Here is a 22,540-nt window from a genome sequence, read left to right as displayed (position 1 = left end):
AGAGGAAGACCAAGAACAGAGTATGCCCATTACTCAACACAGCAGCAAAAACAATAACAGAAAATGTGGAATGGCAGATGTACTTGATGTGATTTTGACTTTCACTCAAAAGGTTGGTAGTGATTGGAATAAGGGGATTTCGAAGTTGGCAGGGTCCTTTAGAAAAGGACTGCCCCCATCTGGCTGAGCTGCATGGGATTACACAGGAGACCTTACAGCAGCAGAGAACACACATCTCTAAATAAACTGACCCAATGGCTAATTACTCTCACTAGTAAAAATGTTCCATGTTACTTCTAGTCTGAATTTGTCTAGCTTCAGCTTTCAACCATGAAATCTCAATTTGCCTTTTTCTGCTAGCTTAAAAATGATCTGTTATCGGAAATCTCTCCCCATGCAGCCATTGTAGATAATGATTAAGGCACTTTTTAGAGTTTCATGGATAAATTAAATAGACTGAGCTTCTTTGCTCTCTCACTGTTAGGCTTGTTTTCCAGATCTCGGATCATTTTAATTTTTTGTTTTATATTTTGAACCCTTTCCAGTTTTTCAACATCTGTTTTGAAGTGTTGATACCAGAACTGGAAACAATGTGTCAACTGGAAACAATATCACAGTAATAGTCTCAACAATGCTGTACAGAGAGGTATTACTACTTGATACTCCCTTCTGTATACATCCAAGAATTATGCTTACCCTTTTAGCTATAACACTGCATGGAAAATTCACGTCAAATTAGGTATCTATAAGTGTGGCCTATCTTTCTGATTTATGATCTTGTATTTGACTGTTTTTAAGAATACATGTTGTTCAAAGGAATTTACCCCATTAACTAACTGTTTCCGTTATTATTTACCACTGCAGTTATTTTTGCCATCTGCAAATTTTACCAGCAGTTATTTCATATTTTTATGCAGTCACCCCTTTAAATGCAGAGAGGTTTTTTCATATTTAGCCTAAGGATCTAGTGAAAAGGTTTTGAGAATGCATTCTGTGCAAGAGCAATACAAATTTAAATCTACAATGGAAAGTGGTGAATTCATGGAGATTTATTTTACTTTATGTTCAGAATGAAAATGTACTAGTATTTTAAGAACATTGAAGAATTATATGTTACTGGATTTGATGCATACATTTTTCTGATCTTTTCATATCTTGTCATTAAAGACTGGCATATACTGGAAAAGAATCTGACTATTTATTTGAAAATTCGAACAAGTAAGCTTTAATTGTGTTCAGTCCTGATGGAGATATGCTTCCTGTGAATAGTCTGATGAATGAATGAAGAGTAAATTTTTGGTGAATACTCATATGGAACATGTCTTAAATCAACACATTTAAAATATTTGCCCTGGAAGCCTATGTTCAGCCTCAGGGAAGAGCAACTTACCACGTGACCAATATATCTCATCAAAACTAACTAATGCACATCAAATGGTGAACTCTATCAACAACTTGTTTGTGACTAAGCATCTGCTTCACAAGCCCTTTGGCTAAGGGGCTGAGTGCTACCAGAGCTCAGGAATGGAGGTGCACAGGATTTAAGTAAAAAGTTGGACCTCAGGTGGTTTCAGCTAGAAGCTGGAGCAAAAAGTAAGCACGTTAGCCACAACTTTCTCATAAGCTAAATGAATATTACCAATGGGCATTGCTGGAAGTCCACATAGTCCAGCAGCTGCAATGGCAGAAAGGCAGATGAGCATGTTAACACAATTGTTCTGTGTCAATGCAATAGGTGTGGGTAGCAAGGTGCTGGCAGTCCCATAGCTCAGATTCAGCAAAGACCTGTTTCAGAGTAGAATCGTGCTTCTAATCCACTTTACTAATGGATTCCAGTAGGGTAAGAAGGGGATGTCAGTCATTGAGTTTTCACAGTCTCTCATAGACAGAATAGTGGAAATTCAGGAGATAAGTATGTTTTTAAGTCCTTCATTTTCTATTATTAGACTACAGTTCAGAAAGAAGATATGAAAAACAGTACAGTATCACATAACTATGCCAGTCTCTGTTGTGTATATTTTATGTTTTATACTCTGATGGGGAAAAGCCAGAAGGCCACCAGAAACTAATAAAAGACAGATATATTAGCCCTAGGCTGACCAAAACCCTGTTGCCATGGCAGTCAAATGGTAGTTACTCTAGATTAATTAAGACATCTAGGGTCAATTAAGAATGTCTTAGAACTCAGTTGAGGCAGTTGTTAGTTAAGACACTGGAGGCAATCTAGAACTAGTGGAGACAGTTTGTTTGATTATGATACATGGAACTAAGGAAGATCTGAAACTGGGACCACCTGAACCAAGCGCTGCCTGATACTGGTTAAAAGCTACACCTTTAGTCAGTTAAGTGGCATATGCTAGGAGTCGTAGATGGAGAATATACTGCTAGAGAATAGGAACTGTAGTGATGCTGTCAGGTATTGGGAGGGAACCCTGAAGGCACAGAGGTAAGGAGCCCCCAAAATCTAAGGGAGGAACCCCCCCACTAAAGGGAGAGAGACTTACCTGAGAGAAGTCTTAGGTGACAGACCAGGAGATCTTTTTACATTCCCTTTTTCCCCCTGCTATACCAATGATGAGAGTTTGCCCCTGAGGTAAAGGGGTTAGTCTGAGAGCTACGGTGAGCTGCTGAGGTGAGCAATTAGATAATGAGTTGACATGTTGCCTAAACAGGGAGAGCTGATACTCTGCTTATTGCTACCCAAAGGTGCAGGGCCCAGGTGTGAAATTAGGAACTTCATCACAATAATTAAAAAAAAATAAAATAAAATAACTTTGACTCACAGAGTAGAAGCCTGGGGACGGTAAGGGGTGGAGTTGAGCTGGAGCTGTGAGCAGGTGGTGAGCTGGGCTGCTGGGTGTGCCAGAACCAGAGTTGTGCATGGGTGGTGAGCCAGCAGGGGGCTTGAACCAGAGCCAGGTGCAGGGTGTTGGACTGGAGCTGTGGGGGGCAGGTAGTGAGCTGGCAGGGGTGCTGAACTGGAGCCATGCAGTGCAGGTGGCTTGAACCAGAGCCACATGTGCGTGGTTTAAATGGGTGAGGGTGAGCTGGAGCTGTGCATAAGGGGTGGTGAGAGTGAGCCAGACCCAGGCATGGGTGTGTGGGGTGAGCCGGCTGGGGAGGTTGAGCTGGAGCTGCACCTGAGGGGTGGTGAGCTAGAGCCAGAGGTGGGCAGGAGCTACATATGGGTGGTGAGCAGAGTGGGGGAAGCAGAGCTGGGGCTGTGTGAAGCTGAGGAGGGTTGAGCTAGGGCTGTGGGGGAGTGAGTTAAGTGCAACTGGAAATCACAGTACAGGGTTTACTATACGAATTGAGGTCAGATGCGTAAGAGTGGGGTTGTGTATTCTGAGGTCACATACTCTGACACCTTACTGTATAATCAATCCACAAAGTAAGAGACTCACTCAAAGGTACTATGTTCTCTAATACACTCATCCCTTGTTTAACAAGTACTTTAATTAAGAGTACTCGCTAAAATGAGCAACATACATACCAACCTTTTTCACTAAATGAGCAAACTTCCCCATTTATATAAGCCAGCTGGGGGTCCTTGGTTAGGAGGAGGGGGAGAGATGCAGCCCCTTGGCTGGAGTCTTCTCCCTTCCTTCCCTCAGACATGAAGCTGTGTGACAGCACTGTGGCTGGGGGAAGAGAGGGAGAAGGCTCTTAGCCTGGTTCCCTCCACTGCACTGGTGGGAACATGAAACTGACCAGTCATGAGCTGATCAATTTCCATGTCTCACAAGCCATGGGGAGACTGGAACCAGCCTGCCCCTGGTTCCCAGCTCCTGCCCCTCTGGGAGCCAGGAAAGTGACCAGCTCTGGTGATTCCTGGCTCCCCTCCACTTGCAGGAAAATTTTGAGTTATACAGGGGTTGCAGGAACAACCCTGGGGTAATTTGAAGGTTTACTGTATTAGTCCCCCACTTTGCCTGCCCTGCAGACCTCACTCTCAGCCAGGTTTTAATCTCCCTGCACCAGCCCCAAACTGCCCCCAGCATTAGACCCCCCCCCCACGTCCCTAAATGGTCTCAACCTTAAACGCTGCTTCCTCCTCTTCCCCGCCCCCACTCCCACTCCAGCAGCCTCTTTACTGGTGCTGGTAGGCTGGGTGGCTCCCCCAGCCTCCTGCTCCCAGCAGGTAACAGTCATTAAAAACCAATTGACTGAAGTGTTAAGGTTTCAGCACCTAAGCATAAGGTAATTTTTATCCCTAGTGATAGAGATGGCAGCTGTCTCTATTGATAGATAGCTGCCTGAGGCAGCAGTGTTAAGAAACTGCAAATGGCTTCATTAACAGCCACTTGCAGCTGGGAACTGCCCAGCTAGTGACCTATAACAAATCTAATGGGACCCATGTTTGGGTCCTGACCCATAGGTTGGGAATCCCTGGCTCTACATACATATACTACATCCTATTTCTGGTGCCAAGCTATTCAAATACATCAGAAAAATACCTAAACTCAACTGATTTATGTGAAGGTATGAGCACTTGGAACAAAATGGATACTTTTACATGTATTTTAATGGGAATTTAGTGTCGCTCTTACAAGTTTTCACCTATGAGCAGAAATTTGGGAACTGCTTGTGCTTGTACAGTGAGGGATGAGTGTACTATTACTGTATATTTGACTGTTATTTACCAAGTTAAAGCAGGTTCAAGTAGAAAGAGATTTTTTTTTGAGTGCAGCTATGCCAGGGAAGTGAAGTTTTAATTAAAATCAAAAGATGTAGGTGGAGTAGGAAGTCTGCAGCATTGGTGGCTAAGTGCTTACAAAAGGAGTGTTACTGAGGCTGGGTTAAGTCACTGTTATTTCGGGGTGGATGCAGCATAACTTCTCTCCACATTGAGCTGTCGTTAGGTAGCTTCCATTAGTTTCTGAAAGTCATTATCAAACTTCCACGAAAAATATAATTCAGTATTTTTGTTTCTCATATTCTTAAAACTGGTTTATACTGAAGTGGGGAACGGGTTTGCTCAACTAGTTCTGGCATATTGTGTTTTAAACATGGCTACCTAGGTACCTGCAAGGCTTATAATAAGGTTATGCCTTGTGTACACACAGCAGGGAAACTGTGTTTACACACACTCCTTCAGATGTGGGTACATGAGACCTAGTATGGTGCTGCCCACCCCTGGTCCCAACCCTATGGAGAGCTCCCCAGAGGGCTTTAGGAAGTAGCTGATGTGACTTCCTGTAGAAAGGAAGCATGCTCTGTGTGCACCGGACACTTGGACCATATGCTTTGGGGGGCAAGGACCACATTTAACTTGCTGTATACACATAGTGTAACTGCCCACAGGCAGACTCAAACCTGGCACCTCTGGAGCTTACTGTATGAGGCCCTACAGCTTAAGCTAAAACCAGGTGATTCTCTGCTAAAGCTGTAGAGAACGCTGTGTAAGTGGGCTTAGTACCACTCCATGAGACTGAACCACACCCAGCAAGAGTGTGGGTTACAACAGCACATTTTTTTTCAGCTGGCTGTAAGAGTGATTTAAACTGAAGTCAGTTTCTTTATGATGGCTTTTAATTATCTTTAAAACTACAGTCGAGACATCCCAAAACAGCTTAATTTAACCACTCAGCTTAACAAAATGTAAGTTAAGCAAATATACATCTTCAATGAAAACAAGCAGTCCTGTAGCACCTTGAAGGCTAACAATTTTATTTATTAGGTAATGAGGTTTCCTGGGTAAGACCCACTTCTTCAGATTCTTCAGTGAAGTAGGTCTTACCTAGGAAACTCATTACCTAATAAATAAAATTGTTAGCCTTTAAGTGTTACAGGACTGCTTGAGGTTTTTTGTGTTTGTGAAGCTACAGACTAACACTGCTACTCCTCTGAGACTATGTATCTTCAGTGGTTAATAACAAGCCTACTATGTACACTCGAAGTGCAATTTTCAAGTAGATGTTTTTTTCGCCCAAGGAAATTTAGTTTCAAGGTTCAATACCATGTTCGTTGTAGATGTCTTAAAAAGGAAACTTGATTTTTTTTAACCAGAAAAATTCCCTCTCCCTTTTGTTGTTCTCATAAATAGCTTAAGACATTTTGTTCACTGTTTTGTCTCTGAAGAGAGCAAGCATGAAATTTAATTTTTAAAATGAATATCTGAAAAGTGAATACAACTCATTGGAAAGCTTGTAAAATGTTTTTAAAATGTTTGGGCATTTTCTTCAAAATATCAATTTTGATTAAATTTGCTTTAAAAAAAAAAGCATTCTAACTTTTGTATATATGTATTTTTGGAACAGAACATTTCAAGTTTACATTTTGAAACTTTTTACCCATTAAAAATTCAAGCTTAAAAAGGTTAAAATTGGAATGAAGTGTGTTGATCCAAAATGTCTTTCCCCAGAACTTTGAAAACATTGAAATTTTGTTTTTGGAATGGGGCTGGAAAAATCTAATCTGTAGAATCTCACAATGGAAAATCAAAACAAAAAGCAGTCAAGTAGCACTTTAAAGACTAGCAAAATAGTTTATTAGGTGAGCTTTCGTGGGACAGACCCACTTCTTCAGTAATCAGTAAGAAGAATTATCGCACCGTTCTGGAAAGGAAAACGGCCGAGCTGGCTTTTATATTCAAATTCGGCACATTAACACATGGTTTAAATCGGGATGGGAACTTTCTGAGTCACTATAGGGGCTCATCTGCATACTTGGCTCAATCTAATTCTTGACCTTCCCCCTCACCCCTCCACTCTCTGATTTGCTCACCTTGATTATCTTTTTCTGATTTGTTCTCCTTGCTTACTGTGTCTTAAATATGGAGTCTGTTCTGGTCTGGCTATGGTCTGAAGAAGTGGGTCTGTCCCACAAAAGCTCACCTAATAAACTATTTTGCTAGTCTTTAAAGTGCTACTTGACTGCTTTTTGTTTTGATAGTGTATAGACTAGCACGGCTTCCTCTCTGTTACAATGGAAAATGTGATTGATGGCCAGCTCTAGTGATGAGTGTCTCTAAGTATAGGAGCTTTTAATTGAAATTGTACTGCTTTTTAACTATAGCAGGTATTTCCAAATACCCATTACAAATATTTCAGCAGTGTTTAGTTGATCCTTAACAGTAATCTTCCATTTATCACCCCAAATGTACAAAAAGTTCATTTGATTTTTTTCACTATAAAGTCTTACCTGCTGAAGAGACAGATTTGCTTAGCATATGTTAAACCAGCTCCATTAACTTAACCTCTTTTGGATTGTCTGTCTGTAGCTTAAAAAAAAACACCTCTCAAACAAATTGACTTCAGTTTCCACTTGATTCTTGACCTTCCCTAGAAAACTGCAACAGCCACAAGAGATCAGGAACTGCATAAATGAAGGGATGGCTGGTGTGCACAGAACTACAGATGGCTGGTGTTTTTGCTCCAAATGATCAGGGTCAGCAGTAAGAACTGGAGTATTCATGAAAGCTACAGTAGTCACTGTGGCAGATGGAGAGCAAACACAGATCTTGATGGAGAGCAGAAAACTAAACATTCACTTAAACACAGCAGGAATAAGACAGCCTGGGGGTCATGTGAATCTTCAGGGAAAAAATTCCTGGGATGACTGGAGGATGGAAGTATACAGAGCACTGCTGAATGCTAGTTCCCTGTAGTCAGTGTTTAATTTATAACCAATGCTCAGTATGATAAGACATAAAATGAGAATGCCAAAGACTGCAACCCACAGTAGCTGTAGTTGTTTCCTACATTAATAGGACTTGGAAGCATGCCAATTGAGGGCTTTGCAGAGCACTTAAAAGTAGCTGTGGCTCAACTGAGGTTTCAGCTACATTAATCATCAGTTGGAGATACTGTAATCAAACAATTTTTGACTTATTACCATGGAGTCAAAAGTTCATATAATGTGACCCAATACACTCATGATAAAGACTCCCAGTACCCATCAACGCTGGCTGAAACCAATTTTGACACTGACAAATTAATATGGAGTGGTAGAGAATAATATTTTTGCACACCCACAGCAAAGCATTGCAGAAATACCATTTCAGTTCTACAGTAGAATGCCTCACATATTCCTCACTTCTCTGAATCATCAGTTAGTCCTTTCAGAAACTGAGAAAAATACACAACAGGCTAGGCATTTTTTAAACAACCCACACATTGTTTTTTTATATTTGTATACTGCACTCAAATGCTTTGAGTTTCATAAAATATATTCATAGTGCTACAGGAAGAAACCAAAAGCTGGGAAAACTAAGAACTTTCAAGCTGGGATCCCATGTGACAGCACTGGAACTTTGGAAATGGCTTGTAATGGATGTTTTTTTCCACTTGATAGCTAATATTCTAGGCAATGTGCAAGTGAGCAATATTTGGAAGGCTGTGCCATTCAGAAGGGCAAAGGGGTGAGACAGAAACAGTCAAACATGACCGAAATCCACCTCTTCCCATCCAAGAAAGAGAATCTTATGCACCTGATTCCATGAGAGTTTTCCTAAGACTCTTGACGGCCATTAGGCTTGTTTGATGCTAATTAGGTGAGACAACTATATAAGCCAATTCCCTTGCTGGTAAGTATTAACTTCTAAATTTGTGCACAACAAGCTCACTTCAGCTTCTGCTGCTTTTGGTGGGTCCTCTGTGCCTGTAGATTACCTGAATGTCATTTGTTGTTTTGTGTGGAAATCGTGAGTTCTTAAAAATGCAAGATAATGGAGCTATGTTAGCAAAATCAGCATTGTATGCCATAGCATGCTGTCCTCTCCAATCTGTTTATGAATGCAGATGCATGCCCTCTTTTTAATGTTTTAATTAACAGGATGCTTCACTGACGCCAGTTACTTGACTGGGTTATGTACAGCCTCTCTAAGGTTGTGTCTACGCTAGAAGAAATTTGACATTGAAATAGAACACTTAATCTCAAAATCATGAATACAAATAGTGTTCACAAAACTTCTTGAAATTCGACCTACCTTTTGTCCATGTCGAATCTCTGCATCCCCATTGCCTCATGCAAGTTCAACAGCATGAGCACTGCATTGTGGGTACCTATCCCACAGTGCCTTAGCCCTAGTTGCTTGTGGATGTTTCATGTTGGAATCCCAGAATTCCAATCACTATCCCATAATTCACTGCATCCGTAACCATACAAAAAAAGAACTGGGGATCGTACCACTTCCTGCTGCAGCATTCTAGCACAAGCATGGATTCACAAATGCTCCAAATAATAGCACAGATCATTTTGGTAACCACAGCAGCTGTCACCCAATTAATCCTTCAATTCCAAAGGTCAATGGTGCTTGTCTCTCCAACTTGTACTGTTTATTTGCAGGGCTGGGTTGCTAAATTCCCATTCAAATTTTCATTCACATTCAATCCAAACTTCACAGGCTTACTTTGACCTTCATTCTGCACACCTGACAGCAGTGCAGGATGAACAGTCCATACTTGGAGGGTCGCTGCATGGCTTTGTGGGATACATACGGGACACTTCTGGAGGTTAACAAATTTGAATTTAGGACATGGTGCTGCCACACTAGCCTAGATTTGAGATTTTAAATTCAAGATAGATGCTATATCTGTCCCACAATATTGATATTCTGAGCTGAGTGAGCTGCTCCATTTGGGCAGCAAAGATTAACTCATTGGAGTGCTCCTGTTCTACCTTGCACTAGGAACACAAAGACAGCCAGGCTGCTGTACTGCTTCAACATTCCTGAGCATAGAGAAGCTCCAGAGAGCTTCTTATGATGCTGTTCCCAGTAGCTGAGGAGGCTGTGGGAGAACTTGGAGGGAATCCCAGGATGTGCCTTCCCACAACACTATGGGATACATACCCACAGTGCATTGCTCATGCTGCCAATGATGGTGCCCCCAGCGTGGACGTACTCTGTGGACAGAGGGAGTGAGCATGAACAACCTCTAGCGATTTTACTTTTGTCAACTTGGGCCATATCTCCTAATCTGCCAAGTTAGTTTTAATTATAGACTAGGAACTTCTGCTCTCCTGTGGGAGGAGATTTTATTTCAGATGCTAGCTTGTTTATCTGGAATACAGATATATAAAAATTAAATATCTCATGTGGCTCAATGCCCTTCCCCAGAGCCAAGCACCCCCAGCCCTCCTGCTTTAAATGAATGCCCTCCCCCTCCTCCACAACCAGGCACTCCCAGCCCTCCCTGCTCTAAATGAATATCCTCCCCTTCCCACTTTCTCACAGCTAGGCACTCCCCACTCTCTCCCAACCCCCAATTCCACGCTGGCAACTCACTGGAGCTGCTGCCACTGCTGCTGCCATGCGCTTGTCCCACCAAGTTGTGGGGTGCATGGGTGGAGCAGGCAGGCAGCACTCCCAGTGTGCAGCTCTAAGGAGCTGTATTTAAAGTCCAAGTATTATAAACATGTTGCCCTGTGATGAAGTCCCTTAAAAAGTGGCACTTGAACAAAGTTTAAAGGCTGCCACCTCAGAGCTCTGGTTTGGACTATACAAAGGTTAGGCTCCAAAACAGGAAGCTGGGTCAGAGATTACCCTCCATTTACCAGCTGTGCAGTTTCGAGTATGCATGTGTGCACATGCATGAATGAGGCTTGTAGATTATATGTTGGTAGTTTTGGTTGCAGATTTGGGTCATCCTTTAAAAGGTAGTACACACCATCACAGTACTAAGGGCTTTTGATTGGTGGAGTGAATTAAGTGAAAAAAGGATATATGATGATGACATCCACTAATAAAAATAATTTAGGAATGCAGCATTTTATTTAGAGATTAGTGACTGTGATTTTTCCCTGAGCACCATACGATAGCTCTCTTAGGGGCTTAGCTATTCCATTATTCAGGGCTAACAGATGGTAAAAATATTGACACGCTGCTTAGTTGACCTGGTGCAGAAAAATAATACAGCAGAAGGAGAGTGCTTCAACTGAAACTTCTGCTTGGTGTCCTAAAGAGTTCATGGATATATAATACAGAAAAGAACTCTGTTATTAGCAGGTTCTCATCAAACAATGAGGAAATTTGTGGGCCTGTTTTCAAACTGATGTAAATTACTATAGTTTGAAAGATGAAGCTAGGCTTAGTTAAACTATTTACTGACAATACCTGTGTGGTACTAGCTATTTCCTCTCTCATTAGTCATAGAATCTGAAAGTTGGAAGAGACCTCAGAAGGTCATCAAGTCCAACCCCTGCTGAAAGCAGGACCAATCCCAACTACTGAATAATAAGTGTAATAAATAATAAATAAATAAATAATAAATAATAAATAAATAATAAATCTCAAAAGACTTCTTCATGGAACTACGTCAAGGGCCAGCAACCTTTGACTCCTGACCCATCAGGGTAATCCACAGCAGGCTACAAGACATTTTGCTGATATTGCCCATCTGCAAGCAGAGCTCTTTGCATCTCCCAGTGCTGTGGTTTCCTGTTCCTGATGAATGAGAGCTGTGAGAAGTAGAATCAGCAAATGCCATGCAGCTCCAGACCCCAAGCCTGTGGACGGCCAATATCAGCAAAATGTCTTGTTGCCTGCCAGCAAATTACCCTGGCAGGCTGAGAGCCAAAGATTGCTGACACCTAAACTAGCTAGGTAGCTCTACTTATCCATTTATTTTATTTCCTCTTGTTTTAACAGTTTTTCTAATTGTGCTACAATTAAAATATAGAACAAAACATTCAGAAAACAATATTAGTACATTAGGTGGTGTCATGCTGTTTGTAGGGGTAAAATTTTCATATTAAGGATTATTGTAAGCACACTTTATTAAACACATAGCAAGTTATAACCCAACAATTATTTTAGCAGGTAAACAGTCGGAGTCAGTTAAGCATTCATAATTGAACAGCAGGAGTTTTCTAGTACAATTTACCTGCACAGAGATTTTTACTTGGAAGTTTTCTATGTAAGTCCATTTATCTGTTAACACCTCTGATTTATTTGCCATAAGAGTGTGCACAAAAACAGTGACTCTGACATGCTGATGAACCTTTTTATACTATTCTAAAATATTCATCTTCAGATGATTACTGGGAATGAAATAGGTGAAAATAAGTCAAGAACAAACCACATCTTCAGCTTAATGTTCTTGTTTGTCCAACTGATCAGCATCAGTTTTACATGAGACGATGTATTTCCTAAATTCCAGTATAGGATATTATTACACTCACTACTTGTTCAAGCTGATCGTATAGGAGCAAAATTCACTCCTGTGCAGAGGGTCAGCATAAGACCTATTCACCACTGAAGTTCCACTTGTGCCTATTTTTCCTTTATCAGAAATAATGTCATCAACTGGCAAAAGTTGTATCTTTCTATTTAAAATTCTGCAGTCACAAATGTACGCGCTAAAAGAAATAACCTTGGCTTAAAGAAGGGATTTGTTCAAAGCTATCTTGTTGTCTCTGGCTTAATAAATATTTATTTTTATAAGTGGGAATATTTTGGATTAATACATATAAATGACAATTTCATAATTTGTAAACTGAAGCAAGTATTTAAAAATCTGCTTTCCCAGGCACTAAAATAGAATACACACAGTTACTCTGACAGGTGGCATCATTGTCCTGTACAGGCTACCCTCACTAATCTAAACCCTGAAATCTTTCCTTAAAAAAAATGGCGGAGGGGCTGACAATCTGTGCTGAGCCACCAGGAGGCTTGCAGCTGGTGCAGAAAGTGGCGTTACCCTCCTTCCTCTCACTGAATCTTCTTTCCTGCTAGCTCCTTGCTTAGTTTGGTGTCTTGTACACAATTTTAACAGCACTGCCATCATTTAGCAAAAAGTGCGCTTGTGTAGCAAAGTAAACTGTCCGCGCATGTCAACTTCTGCATAGCTATCTGTTATCCATTTATCAACTGACTTACATGATGTTCGGTTATGTCACAACCATGACTGAACAAAATCCTGACACCCTCACCCCATGATGAAGTCAGTGGCATAACTCCAGTGTGGCCCAGGTTTCATCCTGAGGAGAAATGGCCTCCTGATGGATGTGACTTTGGGGATAGAGTGTTTATTGAAAATGGCTATTTCTACAGGTTTCATTATTTGTCTTCCCTTATAGCCAGTGTTAATGTCAGGATTTTACTTTTACATCTACATTTATGGGGTGCTGTATTTCTCATTAGCACGAACACTTATACAAGTGGGATGAATGGAACACAACTGAATACAATAATGGAGGTACGACAGAGGCAGGAAAGATAAAAACATGTAGGTGTATAGAAAATGTTCTTTGGAAACTAGCAGAGAAGGCGTCGGGGAAAAACAATTAAGAATATAAATCTAGTACCAGAGCAAATAAGGTCTAAAACAAGAAAAATGTCAAGAACAGTAGTTCAAGCAATTTATCTAAATGCAATTGCAAGAAGCATGACTAAGAAAATAAGCAACCCAGAAGAATGTGCACAGACAAGAAAGGTTTTAATTTCAGTAGCTTAAACATAGTATATGAAAATCAGCATGGCATAAACATCAAGTCTGAGTGAATATTTTTTTAGAGATTTAGCATTTTGTTTCTACTCATACAGCGTCAACAAGCAGGCTGTGATCTCAAGTGTCTGCAAACTAATCATATTTAGTCACTTTTTCTGCTAAATTATTTTTCTTTCTTGCTCTGCTGATTGATCATGATCAATATGCTGTAAGTAGTTTATATTTGGACTTTGAAAAGTGTGATTTGTCTATAAGAAAAGGCCATGTATACACTAGTATGTTCTTTCAAAACATATTTTGAAAGAAGGGGCTCTTTTGAAATATCCCCTGGAGCATCTACACACAAAGCCAAAAGAATGGGGTACTCCTTTTCAAAGCACTCTTCTTTCAAAAACTTTCTTTTAAAAGAAAATGTGTGTAGATGCTCCGCAGGCCCATATTTCGAAAGAACAGTCTTCATGGCATCTGTTTTTTTTCAATCCCAGGCCCATTTTTTGGAAAGAGCAGAGGCTGTGTGGACGCTCTCTGTCTAAAGAGCAGATCTGTCTTTTGATCCACCTTTTTTGTGTGTAGACGCACTCTTCCAAAACAAGTTTCTTCAGAAAAGATCTTCCAGATGAACTTCTTTAGAAAGTTCTGTGTACTGTGAGTTAGCTAAATTGTTTTGTTACTTTTGAGAGGAATCGGAGGGAGGAAGCCACTGAGATGTGGTGTTCTGAACATCAGTGGCAGAAGAGCAGTATTAGGGGACTTTTAAAAATTACTGCTCCTTTTCCTCTCGTCTTGCCTGAGGCATCATTCCTCCAGGAGTCGGGCAACTGTAATTCTATTTTATCTTGTTCAGATTCTTACACTGCCTTCATCACCACAGATGCTAAATGTCTTCCAGATGGAGCACCACAACTAGCATCTTCCACAGGTGATTGCTTTTCTCCCTTCCTCTTCCCAGAGGGAGAATGTGTGGGGCATTTTAGAAGACAACATATTCGATGTACACAGTTCAGATAAGAAAAAAACAAGCAGTCCTGTACCATCTTGAAGACTAACCATTTATCAGGACTGCTTGTGTTTTTGTGAAGCCACAGACTAACACAGCTACCCCTCTGAGACTTCATATTAGTTAAGTCCAAAGTTGATATGATCCTGAGAGAGATTGAGATCACAGATAGAACAACATCTAGTGGACAAGCAAGAGGGGTTCCGGAAAGATACAAGTACCATACAGCAGATATTGGCACTAAGACTGATAGGGGAGAAAGCTCAACAAAAGAACAGGAACATATACACTTGCTTCATTTATTTTTTCAGAAGGCATTTGACAGCATAGATCAGAAAATGACTTGGGTGGTGGTGTTGTATGGAATGTGATACAGTTGTTGAAGGATATCAATGACAATGCAGAGGCAGTGGTAAGAACATGCAGGGAGTTGGGAAGTTGGTTTAGAACAAGTAGAGATGAGACAAGAAGGTCTGATTTCGCAGAATATCTTCATGCACCTAGAGTGATGGACAAGATCAAGGAAGAGGTAAAAGGACATCTGCGCACAGGGAAAACAACTAACTTGAGATTCACAGATGATATAGTTATTGAGGAAGATGAGGAGAAGCTTGTGAAAATGGTGCAGGTGCTAAATGAGAAAGAGAAGTGGCACAGACTGATCATGAACATCGATTAAAACAAAAACAATGGTATTTGGAGATAAGGAAATAGGAAAGAACATTAGTGTAGATGGGATTGAACTAGAAAATGTAGAGAAGCTCACATCTGGGGAGCAACATAATGTATGATTTAGACTGTAAGAAGGAAATAGCAACTAGAATAGTGAAAGCAAGAGCAAGCTTGAAGGTGATGGATAAGATCTGGAAAAGCAAAGCCATTAGCTTAGAAACAATGCTGAGCATCTTGAAAATGTGTGTATTCAGCAGCATGTTGTATGGATGTGAGACATGGGTGATAACAAAGGATTCAAAGAGAAGAATATTGTCATTTGCGAGGAGTTGTTATAAAAAGATCCTGAGAATAGGATGGGTGCAGAAGGTCACCAGCGATGAATTCTATAGGAAGATAACAGCCAAAAGAGAACCTGCTGCAGAAGGTTCTACGGCAGAAGTTACAGCCATTCAGGCATATTTGCAGAACGACAAATGAAAAATCAAGACCTTGTTATTAGCCATAATGGATGGCTCAGATAGGAGAGGCAGACCCCACAGAGAATGGGTAGATTGGTGCAGAGTTAGTAAGTCACTCTGCACTGGACAGGGAAAGATAGAAGGAAATAGTGAGAGAGGTATCAGACACCAACAGGCACTGAGCCCATAGTTGGTGGTGGTGATACCTTGGAGAAGTGGTAAGGTGTCTGGTGGTTCTTAGATCTTGGGAGAGCTAGTTCCACGGTCTTGGCATGGATCCCAAAAAGGCTGTCTTCCACACAGACAAGCTTTACCCTGGTAAAGGCAATTAAAATTTGCCAGAAAAGCAAACCCATTACTCACCGTGGAGCATCAGGTGCGCTTTAAAGAACTCTGCGGCCCACAACACTGAGTACCATGAATATAAGGACTAAGCCCTTGAGTTGATGTTTAACTGAATCCAGGAGCAATTCTAAGCTTAAACTCTCTTGTTACTTTCCCAAAGTGCAAATTGTCTGTGAGCCAAAGCTCTAATGAGGGGTTTGCCTTTCCTGCAATGTAAGACCCTGGTCTGTGTACCCTGCAGTCCCACATCCTTCCTGAAGTCAGTGGGGCTCTGTGCTGGGATGGCAGGATGAGGCACTAAGTTTGTACTGCTGAGCATCAGTATGGCTGAAATTAAATTGCTTAAAAGTGTGATTAAAGAGTTAAGAAAAAGGCATATTAAAATAAGTCATTGAAGAGCATGGAGATTAGAAATAAACTTTTTAAAAAAAAAATCCAAATATGAGAAATGAAAGATTTCATGGGCTGCTGAGAAAACAATAAGATTTTGTTTTTGGAGATTCTGCTTATTTCTCACTGGCAGACCTGAGTTTTCTTATGAACTCCGAAACAGCAACAGAAACAACAGCTAGAAAAAATGGAGGGTTTCTTCCTTTATTTTATTATTTTTTTAAAGAATCATTTGTCTTGGTGATGAAGGAAAGTTGGCCCTGAAGAGACAGACTTCCCAGTGGATAGAATAACTAGTTTGTTAAATCAGAATCTCAGCAAGTTATGTGGGAACTCAGATATTAGATTGAGACTCATTAAAATGGTCATCTACGTCAGAATTTGGAGGAAGGTGCATTAGACAAGGGAAATCTTAAGCAGATTCTGTTTGTAAACACTCTTTGGGAAAGAAGTAATAAACTAAGAGACTGGAGAAAATCAATTGCCATATCTAAAGATTTCAGTTATTAAACTAACTCAGCAGACATAGAATCAGTATGTTGGACTTCAACAGTATTCAAAAAAAAAAAGACTGTATGTGTGTGGGGGGGTATATTTGGAAAGCTCTGTTAGGTATAATCAGCATGAATATACCCACACATAAGAAGTCTACACTTGAAACTTGGGACAAGAGTAGCTAAAGTGTTCATGTCACAGTTCTTTTCCTGAGCTCCTGCGCTCTCTGGCGTTCTCCAATGAGGTGTGTATTGGACAAAACCGCAGAAAAAATTACGGTGTGGATGAGATGCCAGCAAATGCCTGTTTTGGAAAAGGTGAGCTGCAAAGCAGCAACCCCCTGGGAACTTCAGAAGAACTGCACTGCTACTCATGAACGATTAATGTGAATTTCCTTGTGCACTTCCATGTCACACTCCCTCTTTTTATGGGTCACTGAGCACAAAGGCCAGCCATCAGCAGCTTGTGTGACAAGGGAGGAGTGTGTTTGACCAGGTATCTGTAAGGTTATTTCTTCTGACAGCTGTGGATCTCCTGTGTCTGATACATTTACTTGCATTTCACCACCACTCTTCCTATGGGAAAATCACTCACTTCCAAACTCCTGAAAAACAGTTTACTGCTCCCTTGTCTCTTGGGCAGCATTTCTATGCCACTTCTATTAAATGATGTATTTTAAAGGAACTTGTGAAAGATAGTGGAGAAAAAACATAATGGAATACCTCTGGAGGTACAAAACAGGTAAGAGACATATTTTCATTGGTAATTTATTACTGAAACACAAGAATGCCCTGAGCTTATTAATTGGGAAAGCTACTTTCCAGCTTTATCAGCAGGAAGAATAAAAACAAATATTAGGCAGCATAACCATAATTACTATAGATAAACAAAGACATTTTTTACTCAATTTAAATTTCAACTCTCCTTTACACAGCCTATACATAGAGCAATAAACAGAGGTGAACAGGGAAATTCACCCTTTTTAAGTGTGTAGTCAAGCCATATGATTCCAGTGCAGTCCCTTTTGAGGTTGGAATTTTGGTTTGGATGGAGGGAAAATGAATCCAGCATTCAAAAGAAACTGAAACAGTAGCTACAAGCCTATAATGGACAAGGTAAGCGCATCTACCTCATAAATGAACGTCATACCTAGAGAGGAAAGTATGTATTAAACTGGAGCAAGGGAGGTTTAGGTTGGACATTACAAAACATATCCCAACTGTCAGGGTGGTTAAGTCATGGAATAAATTGTCTACGGTGGTTGTAGAGATACTGGAGATATTTAAGAACAGCTTGGATACATATCTAACTGGTATGATATAGATGGTGTTTGATCCTGGGGACTGGATTTGATTACCTCTTGAGGTCCGTTTCAGTTCTAGTATTCTATATTTATAGCCTGAATAAAAGGCTAGACACAGGATTTGGATCTTCAAATATTGTTACAGGCAATTCGTAGGTGCTACAGATCAGTGAAAGGGAAAACCTTGGATGGCTTCATCCTACCCTGGAATTTGCTAGATTGCCTAGTGATGGGTCAATATAAAATTATTGGTAACAGAAATTCTAAGATAGAAATTTAAAATAATCCTCCTGACTTTTCAGCTGGCAGACTAAAAGGTACAAAGTCTCAGAAATGCATGTAGTGGTAATATCATACCATGGGGATAGTCAGTGGGACACATGTGGGCCAGATATAAAGCACTGAACACTTCTGAATGGAGCTTGAAATCACAGAATCATAGGCCTGGAAGCATCTTGAGAGGGCTTCCCTCCACTCATGATAAGGCTAAGTATTGTCCAGAGGATTCCTGGCAGATTAAACAATGGAGATTCTACAATCTCCCTAGGCAAGTTATTCTAATTCTTAACCATCCTAACAGTTAAGAAGTTTTTCCTAATGTCCAATCTAAATAACCCTTCCTGCTGTTTAAGCCCATTGCTTCTTGTCCTATCCTTACAGGTTAAGGAGAATTTTTCTCACATCTCTTTATAACAGCTTTTAATATAGTAAAACTGTTATTCAGTGGTGCTAGAAAGGTGGGGTGGAGGATATATCACATTTACTGCTTCCCTGTCACAAGGCATGTTACGCTATTTTAAAAAAAAAATTAGGCATGTTAACTTTTTTTCCTTTACAAATTCATGCTGACTGTAACTTATCACCGTATCTCCTAGCTGTTTGAAAATTGATTGCTTAATTATTTGCTCCATTATCTTTCAACATACTGAACTTAACCCATGTGGCCTGAAATTCCCCAGGTTGTCTTTATTTCTCTTTTATAGATAGACACTGATTGCCCTTTTCCATTTCTCTGGAATAACATTCCTTCTAATTTTTCCATCCATGTGAGGAACAAGTTTACTTAGGTGCACCAAGACACAGGCAGGGGTGCCTCACCAGTAGAAACACATGCTGGCTCTGGGCACGGTGGGTACTCTACTGATCAACTGAGCAGCATTTCGCTCTTTGGTGGCTTCACAAGCATGCAGCTTACAGAGAACATGGCTCTGGAATCTCCTCTTCCTCCTTCCATGACTTTTCAAAGGGTTTGTCTACTCTGCCACTTGTGAACCAAAAATTTCCTGTTCAGGTTCTTAGTCCTCTGTTGCTCCCCTACCCTGACCCCAAACAAAAGTTTTGCTGCAGCAAGTGGCAGTATGAATGGTTTATTGTTGGCAGGACCACTCTCCTGTCAACAACGTGAACCCTGAATGTGGGGCAAGTATTTTGCCGACAAAAGTGCCAACACACTTATGCTGCCAGGCTTTAGTGACACATCCGTGCCACTGCTAGCTGTGTTTTGTAGACAAAGCCTAAGATAAATGATAATAACTCAGGACAGAGATCCTCAGTCTACTCTTTCAGTATTTCATCAGGCTTTGAGGACATGTAATGTGTCTAAGTAATTTCTAACTTGTTCTTTTTCTATTTTAACCTCTGATCCAACATAATTTTCACCAGCATTCACTATATTTGATATCCAATAGCACTAACCATTTGCTGAGAACATAAACAAAAAAGTCATTTAATGCTTCTGACATTTCCACATTTTCTGTTTTTTCTTCCCCCTCATTGAGAAATGAGCTTACCCTTACTCAATCTTCCTCTTGTTTCTAATATTTTATAGACTATTTTCTTATTACCCTTCATTTATCTAACTAGTTTAATATTGTTTTGTGCCTTGGACTTTTACAATCTTTCTATATAGTTATTTGTTTACATTCATTATTTGTAATTTGACCTGGTTTCCACTTTTTGTAGGACTTTTTTTAGCGTTTCAGGTAACTGAAGAGCTCCTCATTAAACCAAAGTAGTCTCTTGCCATACTTTCTTTCCAATACAGTGGGATCGTTTTGCTCTTTACCCTTAATAATGTGTCTTAGAAAAACTGTCAACTCTCTTGAACTGGTTTTCCCCTTAGACTTGCTTCCTATGAGATCTTAAGTACCAAGTTCCTGAATTTGCTAGTCTGCCTTCTTTAAATCCACTGCCTTTATTGTGCTGTTTTTCCTCCTTAATCATGGACTCTAACCATTTTATGATCACTTTCAAATTCTACAACAGTTCCTTCCTGTCAAAACTCAAATCTAGGATCTTTCTCGTAGTACTTTTTCTCCGCCTTTTTAAAATAAAAAAAATTGTCTCCAACGCTTTCCAAATAAAAATTTGTCTGCAATACATCTTTTTTTTTAATCCAAAAGGCTGAATAAGATCTTATTTTTTATTTTCTTATTACTGTTGCTGCTGTTTTATATTTTCTTTTGAGTCTGGACCATGACAATACCTTGACCAAAAATTTGATCCTTGGTGGAAAATATGGCTTATACCTGTCTAGTTTGCAATCTAAGCACATGTTTGGCATTTACCATTCTGATTAGCATGCAGTTTCAAAAAGACTTAGTCATATTTGTATGATTTACAGAACTTTCCAAAAAAGTTGTATGTCACTTTTTCTCTTATTGGTCAATCTACCAAACATTTGCTAATAGGCAGTGTACAAAATTCATCATTTTGTAATTTGACTGCTCACAGTAAGAAACACTCTAGGTGAAATCCTGTCCTTACAGAAATCAGCAAGACACTTGCCATTCACTTTACCAAGACCAGTATTTCGCCTTTTAACTAGCTTGCATTTGGTAAAACTGTTAGGGCTTTTCTACACTACCACCTTCCTTCGAAGGAAGGATGGTAACTGGGCTGTTTACTGTTGGGAGTTTACTAGTGAAGTGCTGCCGAGCACTTGAGGAGTAAGGGGATTTCGAAGTTGCCCCAGCACTTTGAAGTACCGGCGGGTGAGCTGTGGCTAGACGCGTGCCAGTACTTCAAAACTGTTGCGGGGCTGGGGGGGACTTTGAACGGCAGCACTTCACTAGTAAACTCCCAACAGCCTAATTACCATCTTTCATTCGAAGGAAGGTGGTACTGTAGACAAGCCCTTAGTGTTTGCAGGATTAAGTTCTAAGAGAAATATACAGAACAATTAGTCTAACTGCATTATCTAGATTTCATACCTACAGTAGTGAATTACTATTTGTAACTGGCTATGAAAGATATCAAACTAGAAGATAAATGAATTGGAGAGATGGATTTGTCAATGTTTTATACAGGGCTTCTTCATTCACTCAGCCACAGATTCTATAACCCAGACTGCTTCTTTAAATATTCTGGATTTGTCCAATTGTCAGCTTAATTTCCAAACTGTAGCCCCTTGAGCTCAGCCTCTCTGCTTGCTCTGTACTTTTCCCAAAGTTTTTTTAACGTATCCTTTTATAATAATTAGAGGTATTCATCTTAAAGCCCATCTGTTTTCATGCTCCGATCTGCACTGTTGTTCAATTCTTCTGTTAGAACTACTGACATTTCACCAAGCAAAAATGTATCAAATTAATCATCCCCTTATTAAGGCTGTCATAATCTGTCTTATTTGTGATGACGCAGGTGATAAGCTTTGGTTAATCACTGAAATACATTTGCCACACTTTATTAACCCTGCTTGCACTAATTAGACCTTCTGGCTGCACTTTTTTATGAAACCTGTTTAGAATTCAAAGATGAATTCTATTTTTCAGCATATGGCAGAGATCACTATTCATGCTGATTTGCAAAAAGGACCAATTTATGCCAGATCTTCCTATCCTCCAAAGTTTTAAAAATTATCATTTATCACCATGTATGCATGCTGTACATTATAAACAGGTTGGGATTTACATTCAAAGAGCTTACACTCTAACGGCCAGAGCCTCTGTTGGTAAAAGTTAATGTTGCTCATTGATTTCAGAAGATCTGTGGTGGTTTACACCATCAGAGAATCTGGCCCTGCAATTGAAGGAGTATATCATTTCTCTGGTACATTCAAAATAGACTCCTAAAGGTGCTTTCAGTGCACAGCATTAGCATTGAAACAACAATTAAAGTTTCACTTTTTTCCTGTTTGTTTCTTTGGATGAAATTCAAAGCCCCAAGAACAATTTTTGCCCTGAAGGGTTGAAGTAGCACTTAACTGGTCATTTGCTGTCTGCATTGTGTTTAATTTCACTCCACAAGTATTAATACTCTGCAAGGAAACCATGCTCCATACAAGCTATAATTACTGCTGGCTGAGTTTATACTACTGTGCAGCCTACATTAAATTAAGGGTGTCTACACTTGAAGCTGGGGGTTAACTTCTAGTCTGACACATACCCATATTAGCTCTGCTCGAGCTGCTGTGCTAAAAATAACATTGTTGCATGAGTGAAAGTGTCAGGAGTGGGCAGCTGATCATGTACATCTCTGACAGTACCTA

General features: G+C 40.1%; 1 protein-coding gene across 1 annotated transcript in view; it reads right to left on the bottom strand.

Moving 5' to 3' along the window:
* AK5 (adenylate kinase 5) overlaps window positions 1-22,540 on the bottom strand; it is a 139,279-nt gene that overhangs the window by 86,519 nt on the left and 30,220 nt on the right. The window lies entirely within an intron of this gene.

Source organism: Carettochelys insculpta, chromosome 9 (genome assembly GCF_033958435.1).
Source record: "Carettochelys insculpta isolate YL-2023 chromosome 9, ASM3395843v1, whole genome shotgun sequence".
In the NCBI taxonomy this organism is placed as follows: Eukaryota; Metazoa; Chordata; order Testudines; family Carettochelyidae; genus Carettochelys; species Carettochelys insculpta.
The sequence above is the reverse complement of the archived record's forward strand: the minus strand, read 5'-3'. Positions and strand labels throughout refer to the sequence as shown.